The sequence below is a fragment of the Aquarana catesbeiana genome, linkage group LG04, assembly GCF_042186555.1.
Source record: "Aquarana catesbeiana isolate 2022-GZ linkage group LG04, ASM4218655v1, whole genome shotgun sequence".
NCBI lineage: Eukaryota > Metazoa > Chordata > Amphibia > Anura > Ranidae > Aquarana > Aquarana catesbeiana.
In genome coordinates this window covers 151,871,317-151,883,735 of record NC_133327.1, presented here as the reverse complement: position 1 = coordinate 151,883,735, position 12,419 = coordinate 151,871,317, and the positions used below count along the sequence as shown (strand labels likewise).

Sequence of the window (12,419 nt, the reverse complement as noted above, 5' to 3'; positions counted from 1 at the left end):
TCTGCGCTCTAACACATATTACTCTGTGAAGACCTCAATCAGAGACTATTTAGTTGCAGTTTAACAAAAAAATCTGTCATGACTATAGAATTCTTTGATGGCAGCCACAATCCTTTAAAGAGATAATAAACCACCCCCAAAAAAATTTGGCCTTCTGCAGTGTTATGCCATAATGTGCTAGTATGCACAGCATACTAGCACATTATGACAGACTTACCTGCACAAAGAGTCCTCCAGTTCAGCACTGCCACAGCTCCCCGGCACTTCCATCTTCACACGGTCTTCCTTCCAGGTTCACAGGCTTCGGATGTATGACTGGCTAGGGCCACAATGACGTTACTCCCACACACAAGGGTATGCCATTCTTTCAGAGCGCATGCACCGGTGATGTCACCTCCTGCTTCCTGTGTGAATATCTCCTAAACTAACCCTAAATATCTCCTAGGTTTAGGAGATATTCACTGCAAAGTACACTTCTTAACTTGTACCTATAGGTACAAGTTAAAAACTGTACTTTACTTCCAGAACTACCTCCATCATAAGCTTCCAGACAGTTCAGTTGTGTAACAGATTTCCATTAAAAGCTGTGAGACTTTTGTTTGTTCTAAGGCCTGGTCACACCAGTGTTTTTTTTCACAGTGATGCATTTTTCACTGAAATCATATTACATACATCACTAGGCATGAAAATGCATTTTATGTTGAATGTCAATTTATGTTATAACACACATCAACATTACGTGCATTAGTGTAACATAGTGCCATTCATTGTCAATGGCACCCCAACACAAAAACCATACTTCCCAAAGACGCTCATGTATTCGGAAGCATGGTAATGCACCTCTGTGGGTTGTGGTGCACATTTCTGTTTTTAAGCCCATGCTGGTGCATTGGCAGCTCATTCATTTGAATTGGCTGGCCTATGCATGTTAATAGGCAACATAATGCCTGTTAACACACTGGAATGGACATGTGTGAATCCAGAATTGTATAGTGCAGTAGTTACTCAGGTATAACAAGCTGGTTTAGAAGACAGGTCATATTTTGGGATGCAAATTGCTCCAACTGTTCACATCAGGACACCTCAGCTATGACTGATTACATTAGAAATGTTTTGAATAATTCCCTATTGTTCTCTAGCACGAACCTGAGAATTTAAATGCAGGTGACAGCACATGCACCTGTAGGATCAAATTATGAATATGTATGCCAAGATATAAAGGTTAGTCAATCAAAGCATCAGCATCTGGGCATCATATTAAGTGTGTAGCCAGATTTAGTTAGGCCATTAAACAAGAAATGTAGGCTGAAGTAGAAACTTTCTCCTGACACCAGACATGGGTATTTTGTAGCAAAGGTGCTGTCAATTAAATCAGAGCAGGGTGAATGACACAAATTGAAATCTACAATCTGTCTGCTTTGTTAACTCTAATGTTTGACATTTCATACTTTAGGAACTGGTTAAGGTTGCTATTTGTCAAGTCATTCTTGTAATTACTGACATGTCTTAGCTATACATGGTTTGTTAGATGCAATCAGCGTCTTCCCTGGATTTAAGTAGACTATGTTTTTTTTATAGCTGTCATTACTGAAGGGAAACCTGTACTGACAGAAATATATTGTTCCAAAGATCCTTTTTAAAAAAAATCAGAGCATCACTGAGCCTCTGGTCACTGTTATCACTTGAAAATAGCTTGTATTTTCTTTTTCAACTGTCACCTTATGCATTTGTACAGTGTTAAAGGCCCCACGACCCATTAAGGCTCAGTTCACACCTATGCGTTTTTTGATGCTTTTTGCAGGAACCCACTACAGTTCATTTAACATGGTTTCCTATGGAACACGTTCACATCTATGCTTTTTTCACCCACTGCGTTTTTGGAAAGGTTTAGGGACTTTTTGAAAGCAGAAGTTGCAGAAAAGCATGTAGTGTGTTTTTTGCCATGATTTTACCGTGATTTTGCCACAATTTGCATTTTTTAATCTGCCTAACAACAAATTGGGTCCAAAAAAAGCAGAAAAAACACAACTCACAGCAAAATTTGGTACAATCGCGCATTAAAAAATGCAAAACACACAGCAAAAAGCACTGCAGAAACAATCAAAAGCAAAGTGCAAAGGTGTGAATCGAGCCTTATACCCTGTACACACGACAGGTTTTGCCGTCAGAATAAACTCCGAAGGTTTCTCCGATGGAATTCCATTCAAGCGGTCTTGCCTACACACGGTCAAACCAAAGTCTGACCGTCCAGAACGAGGTGATGTACAACAGGTACGACGGGACTAGAAAAAGGAAGTTCAATAGCCAGTAGCCAATAGCTTCCGTCTCGTACTTGCTTCAGAGCATACGCCGTTTTTGGTCCGTCGGAACAGCATACAGACGTGCGGTTTTCACGATAGGAATTGGTTCCATCGGAAATAGTGTGCAGAGACAGACCTTTCATCTGCCTGCTCAGCGGGGATCAACAGAGCAAAGCGGAGCCCGTACATGGACACGTCCGAGTAAAGGGGCCTAATACTCACTTTTCCAGCTGCTCCTTCCTCTGTCACAACCGGCACCACAATCCCTGGAGGAACTGTAATATCACTGGAGCACTGTCACATGCTACCTCCATATAGACATTCAGATATTTTGCATGCCTGTGTCCCCCACTACACACTGTGGTTCCATCTGCCAGCTTTATGACACTACTGTGACTGAAGCCACCCAGGGCCAGCAAAGGAACCACCGCACATGGTATAGATCGAAAGCATCCATGATGGCTGAAAGTGTTCTTATGTGAAGATTCTTTTGACAGTTTTGCTCTCAAAGACAGCAAACTCTCCACAAGTGGGAGCCAATAACGATAAGCATTAAGGGTTGATTTACTAAAACTGGAGAGTGCAATATTTGGTGCAGCTCTGCACAAAACCCAATCTGTTTACAAGTTTCTTTGTTAAAGCTGGATTCACACCTATGCGAATTGGATTGGAGAAACCCTCATCCAATTCGCATGACAGGAAATTGTGAACAGCTGGCTATGGAGCCGGTTCACATATCTTTCTTGCGGTTTTCACAGTAGTGTTGTGCGTCTTTGGCTCCGTTTCAGGGCCAAATTCAGACAAAAATTTGGCTCTGATTTGTCCCTGAAACAGAGAACAGGGACGCACCGGACCCCTGCTGCAAGCCATATCCCTCAGAGGTGTGAACCCAGCCTAAAACTTAATTGAAAAAGCTGAAGCTAGAAAATTACTGGCTACCATGTACAGCTACACCAGATGTTGCACTCTCCAGTTTTAGTAAATAAACACCAAAGTCTCTTTAGCTATTTTTTTTATATCTGCGTTTCATTCATTTCTTAAGGTGGGGTGAACTATGCCAGCAGTGACAGGAGCTTTTTACTGACATTATTTACCTATTAAACTTTGCCCTTTTTTGCATGTTGTATACTTTTTGTTTACTGTTTTGTAATATGTTAATTTATTGTAACCTGCATGTGCAAGTCAGAACTGCAGCCTTAAACGTTTTAGTACTTTATATTTTGGATATATCGGATTTCTGTTATCTTTAGCATGTTTCTCTCACCTCTCCTTTCCAATTTCTACTCTGTTGTTTATGAGAAAGTAAAGTAGCCCAGACAATATGCTATGAATAAAAAAGTACATGCGTTCTTAACGTATTTACACTGACACTAACTACTGAAATAATATTTGCATGCTGCTTGACCGAAACTGCCACCTATGGCTCTGCTACTCTTTGTACTGTTTGTGTTCAAAGCAATACAAATTCATCCTCATTGTAAACATCTATTTGCAGTTTTCATGCAGAATTTTCAGTGTAATGATCACTCCACGCAAATATGAAAATATTTGCATTTCAAATTATTGTAGGAACACTGTTTACCAACGCTGGTGGTTCTAGTCTCCCCCTGTTATATACACCTTTCTGTCCCATTAACTTAAATACATCTAAGTCAAGAACAAAAATATAACATGTTGCAACTTAACAGTCCTTATGCCGTGTACACACGGTCATAAAAAAGAGAGAGAGCATCCAACCATGCCAATTGAAATTGCCAACATCCCTTGTGTAGTCAATGTAGAAAAGGACGTACCCCCCAAAGGAACTGGGACTTTAACTGCAACAAATATACAAAAATATAAATTTTATTAAATAATTATACATATATACAAAAAATCAAACCACTAAAAAGTAGATGACAAAATTTGATGAATTCTCATGAGGTCCAGACAGCCCAATGCGTTTCAGGACACAAACGTCCGTCCCTTCATCGGGGGCAAAAAGTCAGGAAGGAATTACACCTGAATGGTCATCATGTAGTTACACTGCTGGAACGGGGGCAAAAAGGGCATCACAGACCTACAACACACTGTCACAGAGACTCAGATGTAATTAGTGGGCCACCAATTGTCCACACAAATCCCACAGTGGGGCAGCAAGAAGCGGTGCACACATAATTATAAATATTTGTAGAAAAAAACGCTCCAGAATGCACAGCCTCAGTACAATCCAAAAAAATGAGGCAGAGGGGCCAGAGTAGTCAGAGGCAAATGACACCTATATACATCCTCCAATCTGAGTATGAATCTTAGGGAATTGTATTCTCAAATTTTCCGCCAACAAAACTTGTTGTCGGAAAGTCCGATCGTGTGTACACAAGTACGTGTAGCAGAAGGAGCCGCACTGGCTATTGAACTTCCTTTTTTTCGGCTCGTCGTACATGTTGTACGTCACCGCGTTCTCACTTTCTGAATTTTTGGCCAACATTTGTGTGACTGTGTGTATGTAAGACAAGTTTGAGCCAACATCCTTCGAACAAAAATACAATTTTGTTGTCGGAAAATCCGATCATGTGTACGCAGCATTGTATGTACTGGCTTAGCATGGCCACGATAGAGGGGTAAAGAACGCACTGCGCATGCATAGCTTTTGAACCGGGGAGAGCACTTGCTCCTGTGATGCTGGTGGTAAGCATCCAACCTATGCACCACCCTAGCAACAAGGATGGAGAATGAACACAATATGTAAATTTCATGGCCATGTATGTTTCGGGGATGCCGCAAAAAAGGCCCTGCCGGTATAGAAACACTAAGCAATATTTTAAAAGGCTGCACAGACTTTTTTTCCTACTTGGTCACCTTGACTGCATAGTCAACTTTAGGCAAAAGGTGAACTTAGCCTTTAGGGAATGTTGCACAATAGAGAACTCTCTGATGCGTGACTGCAGTTCTGCTGGGAAGTAGTATGAATAAACTACTAAATTTGGCTGCATGAGGTTATAGAAAACATAGTCTGAATCACATATACCTCATTTTAACCCTTGTAAAACTCAGTTGGGCCTCTTAAAGCAGTGGTCATCAACCCTGTCCTCAGGACCCACTAACAGGCCAGGTTTGCAAGATAACGGACATACATAACAGGTGATATAATTTGCTGCTCAGTGATTGCAGTATTCTACTCTGCATCTCCCCAAGGTAATACCTAAAACCTGGCCTGTTAGTGGGCCCTGAGGACAGGGTTGATGACCACTGTCCTAAAGTACAACTGTATTCTATTGTATACTGTATATATAAAACTGTGCCCTGATATAGTTTTACTAAGCAACATGATTCTTTGATCATATTGTTTCTCTGACACAGGTATATTACTATAGAGAATGGAGAAGGGTGGTCACATTATTCTGCGTTAAAACTAGGATCATCTTTTATGGCCATGTGTGGACAGAACCCGGAAGTGATCTCCCTCCAGGATCTCTGAAAAACTTGTAAAGCCAATTACTCACACAAATCTGAGATACAATTTAAAGTGAACCTTCCCATTCCCCAAACATATAGACAAATGCTGTGTACACACAACTGGACTTTTCAACAGCAAAGCACCAACAAAACGAATCCGCCGGACAATTCGATCGTGTGTGGGCTTCATTGGACCTTTGCTGTTGAAAAATCAGACAGACTTTAGAAATAGAACATGTTTCAAATCTTTCCGATGGACTCGAGTCCGGTCGAAAAATCAGTTCGTCTGTATGCTAGTCCGACGGACGAACAACGACGCAAAGGCAGCTATTGGCTACTGGCTATGAACTTCCCTACCCTAGTCTGGTTGTACGTCATCACATTCAAATCAGTTGGACTTTGGTGTGATCGTGTGTAGGCAAGTCTGTTGTGTCGGAACTCCGTCGAAAGTCTGTCAAAAAGTCCTTCGGAGTTTAGTCCGTCGAAAGTCCGCTCGTGTGTACACTTCAATGGTGATTCCGTGAAAACCTGCTCCATACTTCTTTCTTTCTCAAAATATCTAGACTGTTCTGCGTTTTTCAGGAACTTTAAGAACGACCTTCCAGCAGCACATATACAGTATCTCACAAAAGTGAGTACACCCCTCACATTTTTGTAAATATTTTATTATATCTTTTCATGTGACAACACTGAAGAAATGACACTTTGCTACAATGTAAAGTAGTGAGTGTACAGCTTGTATAACAGTGTAAATTTGCTGTCCCCTCAAAATAACTCAACACACAGCCATTAATGTCTAAACCACTGGCAACAAAAGTGAGTACACCTCTAAGTGAAAATGTCCAAATTGGGGCCCAAAGTGTCAATATTTTGTGTGGCCTCAGGTCTGGAGATATGCTTGGCCAGTCCATCACCTTTACCCACAGGTTCTTTAGCAAGGCAGTGGTTATCTTGAAGGTGTGTTTGGGGTCATTATCATGTTGGAATACTACCCTGCGGCCCAGTCTCCAAAGGGAGGGGATCATGCTCTGCTTCAGTATGTTACAGTACATGTTGGCAGTCATGGTTCCCTCAATGAACTGTAGCTCCCCAGTACAGGCAGCACTCATGACGCTCCCACCACTATGCTTGACTGTAGTCAAGGCACACTTGTCTTTGTACTCCTCATTTGGTTGCTACCACACAATCTTGACATCATCTGAACAAAATAGGTTTATCTTGGTCTCATCAGACCACAGGACATGGTTCCAGTAATCCATGTCCTTAGTCTGCTTGTCTTCAGCAAACTGCGGGCTTTCTTGTGCATCATCTTTAGAAGAGTCTTCCTTCTGGGATGGCAGCCATGCAGACCAATTTGATGCAGTATGCGGCGTATGGTCTGAGCACAGACAGGCTGACCCCCCACCCCTTCAACCTCTGCAGCAATGCTGGCAGCACTCATAAGTCAATTTCCCAAAGACAACATCTGGGTATGATGCTGAGAATGTTCACTCAACTTCTTTGGTCGACCATGGCAAGGTATGTTCTGAGTGGAACCTGGCCGCTGTGCTGCAGCTCAGTTTCTGGGTCTTGGCAATCTTCTTATAGCCTAGGCCATCTTTATGTAGAGCAACAATTCTTTTTTTCAGATCCTCAGAGAGTTCTTTGCCATGAGGTGCCATGTTGAACTTCCAGTGACCAGTATGAGAGAGTGAGAGCGATAACACCAAATTTAACACACCTGCTCCCCATTCACACCCGAGACCTTGTTACACTAACGAGTCACATGACCCCGGGGAGGGAAAATGACTAATTGGGCTCAATTTTAACATTTTGACTTAGGGGTGTACTCACTTTTGTTGCCAGCGTTTTAGACATTAATGGCTGTGTGTTGAGTTATTTTGAGGGTACAGCAAATTTACACTGTTATACAAGCTGTACACTCACTACTTTACATTGTAGCAAAGTTTCATTTTTTCAGTTTTGTCACATGAAAAGATATAATAAAATATTTACAAAGATGTGAGGGCTGTACTCACTTTTGTGAGATACTGTAGTTTTATGGGAAGGTTTTTGAAATGAATCATGTGGCGATAGGGCCTCTTTGAGGGTGTCATGCTAGCGTTATTTTTAAAGTGCATATATTTTTAGAAATATAAAACACTCGCGCCTAGGTAATAAATGGCAATATATTTAAGCCGCTGCTGTCAATATTGTTCCCACTGAAGGGCAAGTTGAATATAAAAAAAATTAAACAGCGCATGCTCCACCTAAAAATATGTACTAGATCCCAATGTGATACTCCGTATCTGTGACGTATACCTTATCTATATCATATAGATATCTATATCCTATTGGATGTGACAGATCCATGAGTGTGGATCTTTATAGCTCCCATGAGGTGGATACATTGACCCTGATGGGACACAGAGCACTACAGTACTGTTTTACAAGGAAAATACTTTTTGCACAGCCATCACTATATGCACTTTATATTGTCACCATATATATTTTTCATGAATTGTATAATCTGATGAATTTATCCACATTGGACTTATGGTTTATACAGTCATCTATATATGCATTTTATATGTTTATATTCACTGTTGTATCATTTATTTGTCACATCCAATAGGATATACAGTAGATATCTATATGATATAGATAAGGTATAAGTCACAAATGCGGAGTATCACATTGGAATCTAGTATATATTTTTAGGTGGAGCAGGTGCTGTCTATTATTTATTTACAATATATTTATGGGTTGGGTTATTTAAGTGTTAGGGGTTGGTTAACGGTAGGTAATTGTAATGAATATGGCTAAGTGTTACGGTGAGCTTAAGTGACAAGCTGGCCATACAGGTTACAGCACTAATTGTAGACCCTCTGTATAATCTCAAATCTCTTTGATATCCCATCCCTATCCTCAAACAAAATATACTTGAGCTATGTGCTGCTCAACCGTGGTTGAGGTGAAAAGGCGCGTGAATGACATCACGATCTCTACCTCACCCAATAAGAGGAAACTTTATATCCATTCATAAAAGTACCAAACTTGACTCATATTTTGTTCTGGTAACGGGATGGAAGCGCCTGTACCGCTGCTGGAACACAGCACTGTATGTATAATGTATCTAGCTGATGCAACATACAGTTTATACAGTGCTGACTGCAGGCACATGTATTAGTAATGGAAATACTGTAGTTTATTTGGGCAACAAGCAAACTATTTAAAGTGAAATGAAACTATAAATAATCCGGCTCTTTCAAAAACTCATACACTACCAATAATGTGCTTTGTGCAAAAATGTTATGTAAATCTCTAAATTCAATTAAAGTTCAACATCTAAATCTTCTATTATGATTATGTGATAAATTATTTCTTCTCTTATAAAAATATTGAACTCTTACCAGATATTTTGATAAAAAAAAAAAAAACTGTGGGTCATTCAATGCTTGATGAGTTAACAACTAAATTCTCCAGATATGCTACGTCTTCACTGAATCAGTACCCCTCCTTCATTCCTTTCCCATACATCCTCCATGGAATGTACCCAAAAGAAACAAAACTATTGTATATAGTGCAGTAAATAAAAAAATCCTATACTTCAATACTATCATGTTTACATGAATCTGTGATCATAAAGAGCAATTGTGAAAGCATTCAAGTCACGGTGCAAATTCTCCCCTTGTGTCACACACCACATGCAGATGTCCTCTTACCAAACATAATGCCCTTCCAGCTCAGGGCTCAATAATACACACATACAGCTGACTCTTTATACTCCTCCTTTAAGGCAGGCAAACTTCTTAAACCTCCTTGTGGTACTCAGATGGGCAAAATAAAAAAAAAAAAAGCTCATAGTGCAGTATCATCTAAAAAAACACTATTTATTACGTGTTAAAAATGCTCACAGAAAAGCAATATCCCAAACAGCAGAATAAAAATATGGCGGCTACTAAATTTCTGGTTTTGGTCTGTTTAGCTGACGTCACATCTTTGACATGTTTCATCACCTGACTTCTTCAAAGGGAGAAGGGGCAGATATGCACGGTAACCTGAATGCTTTAATAATTGCACTTCATGATCATGGATTCATATGAGCACAATTGCATTGATGTATGAGATGTGTTTTTTTTTTCAATATACTACCCTATATAGTTTTGTTTCTTTTGGGAACATACCATGGAGGATGTATGAGGAGGGAATGAAGGAGGAACACTGATGAATAAGTAGCATATCTGGAGAAAATGGTTGTTATTTCATCAAGAGTTTGGGTCAAAATATCTACTGATAAATTCTTCCTTCTTCCCTTAAAAAAATATAAATCTATCACATAAGAGAAGATGTAGATGTTGGATTTTTATTGAATTTGGGTATTAACAATACATTTTTGCATAAAGCACAGGTTTTTGAAAACTCTGGATTACCTATAGTTTCATGGTATCTGTCCAGAGGAACAATAATTACCAGCAGCTGGGGGATTGTGAATAATCTCTACCTGAGCACTGAGAAATCTATACTAAAGTGAAATTAAATCTCAAAGTTAGGCTTTAACATTATTCAGCAATAACTGTGTGGTACTTTAAGAACCCAGTGAGCGGCTGGCTTATTTAGAGGTCTGCTGGGATAGATTGCATTTACCAAGGGAAATTTCCCTTTTGTAGAGGCTTATTTGTATCATTGAACTGTGTAACTCAAGAGTAAAAAAGACAGAAATGTAAGTCCTAGCAATCTTTGGATGCTATCTTCTTCTGAACTAATAGCATTATTGCAATAGTAGTCACTGCCTTACTTTAGATTAATTCAAATAACTGCTTTGCTGTTCTGGCAGGAATCCATTTACCTTTCATAATTGCTTGATGCAGTTATATAAAGAAATAGCACACTGTGTGTTGACAGCCCTATTATATATGCAACAGCTTTCATGAAATGTCTTCTGGGCATACCCAAATATAAAATCTTAAATAAAACAATTCAATTGCAGATATAAGCAATGTGATCTTTGAAGGGATAGCTTTTACAGCATGATTCATTCTTAATTGTTATATTTGATTAAAGTTTGTGATGCCATTTGCCTTTTATAGGGCATATACTTTTTGCTGCTTTTAAACTCACAATATACTGTATATAGAATAATTGCTTTGTGATGCTAAGGCTACGTTTGCAGCAGAGAACTGGTGTTGTGAAGGATTTCACCAGGTTTATTGTAGGGATGTTTGGGTAAGAGCTTTCAAACAGAAACACGAAGCTTACAGACAAATGCTTCAACTTTATTTCTTCTCTGATAAGCCCAGCAAAATTAGTGTTGGTCATTCAACTTTAGCTGACCACAAAGTAATTTTGTAGAGGCATTCAGTTATGCCAAACATAACCAAAGAAACTTAAAGAAATTTCCTAGCTCAACTAACCAACCAGCCAACCAACCAAATTCTCCTGTCTCACAATTTGAATTAAAAACAGGGGTTTAGTTAACAAACATTTGCAAATACATGCTTAAGCTGCAGAGCCACTCCACGGCACCCCAGTACCCCAGTATTATCTGTAGTCCTAACTCTGTAAACTTATAAGAGCCTCTATAGTAGAAGCACATGCATTATAATGGATAGATAGAGGGCAGGCAAGCCAGGAGGGAGCCCAGCCCCTCCTTATAGGCACAGGGCCACTGCCCTCACCTGTAACTGGCCTTCACAGCAAGGATCACACGGAAGGGAACATGTCAAACAAAAACATAGGAAATTCCCAGCCTGCAAACTGAATTCTCCTTTCTAACAATTTGCATCAAAATCAGGGGTTTTTCCACTCGTTTTGGCAGGGGGTAACTGATATTATAAAACAACTCACAGCTGTAGACCTCCATGATGACCCAGCGGCCTGCCTGCTGCACTAGTCAGGAAGACCCATCAAGAAATATAAGGCCTCTCACCATTCAGCTGCTGAACACGGCAAAGGCCTGCATTCCACTTTGCTTGAAGGACACTAACACTCCCACACTGTCTCTGCGGTTCTCCACAGTAAACAATCCTAGACATATGGAGGACCTCATAGCCACTCTGCGTAATACTGAAGAGACCTTCAGGGAAACCTGGAGGACCTGGCAATACTTCATCCTCACTGACGCATATCTGCACTAGTTCTCCCCACCTTAGTGAGTTCAACCCCATTCCGGCATTCTCTCTTCCCGAAGAGGGTACCTGCCCTGTCTTACCACCCTCAGGCTCTTTCCCTACTGTTCTCCCCTCAGTCCTCTTCCCCTTGTATTTTCTCTGTCTTCTGCCACCCCTCTTTCTTGTCTCCCCTCTTCTTGCTCTTTTCTTGATCCCCCGGTTCTGTTCCCCCCTCTTTTGTCCATTATTACTGATTATAACCTGTTATTCTAGATCCTGTTTTTTCTTATAGTGGGCCACGTTTCCTTTGCGGACATTTCATGTTGGGAACTCTAAAGATTGTTTTGTTCACTTTAGTGTCTGCCTGAATGTGCTCACTATGCTGGTTACTGTCTTTGTACCCTTCAATGTTGCTCTGGTCATCTTCCTGGTTACAAATGTTAATGTGTTTACACCACCCTGTGCCTGTTTCTTACTGTTAACGGCAGTCTGGTTATTGCTGCTCAATGAATACTGTATTCTTTCTTGATAATTTCAAACGACATACCTTTATTTGTAAACTCCTTGACTTTTCTGTGCGCATTTAAAAAATAAA

The 12,419-nt window shown here is 40.2% G+C and overlaps 1 protein-coding gene across 1 annotated transcript in view; it reads left to right on the top strand.

Annotated features, from left to right (window-relative positions):
- SLC9A9 (solute carrier family 9 member A9) overlaps window positions 1-12,419 on the top strand; it is a 1,177,825-nt gene that overhangs the window by 1,028,092 nt on the left and 137,314 nt on the right. The gene's annotated exons all lie outside the window — the stretch shown is intronic.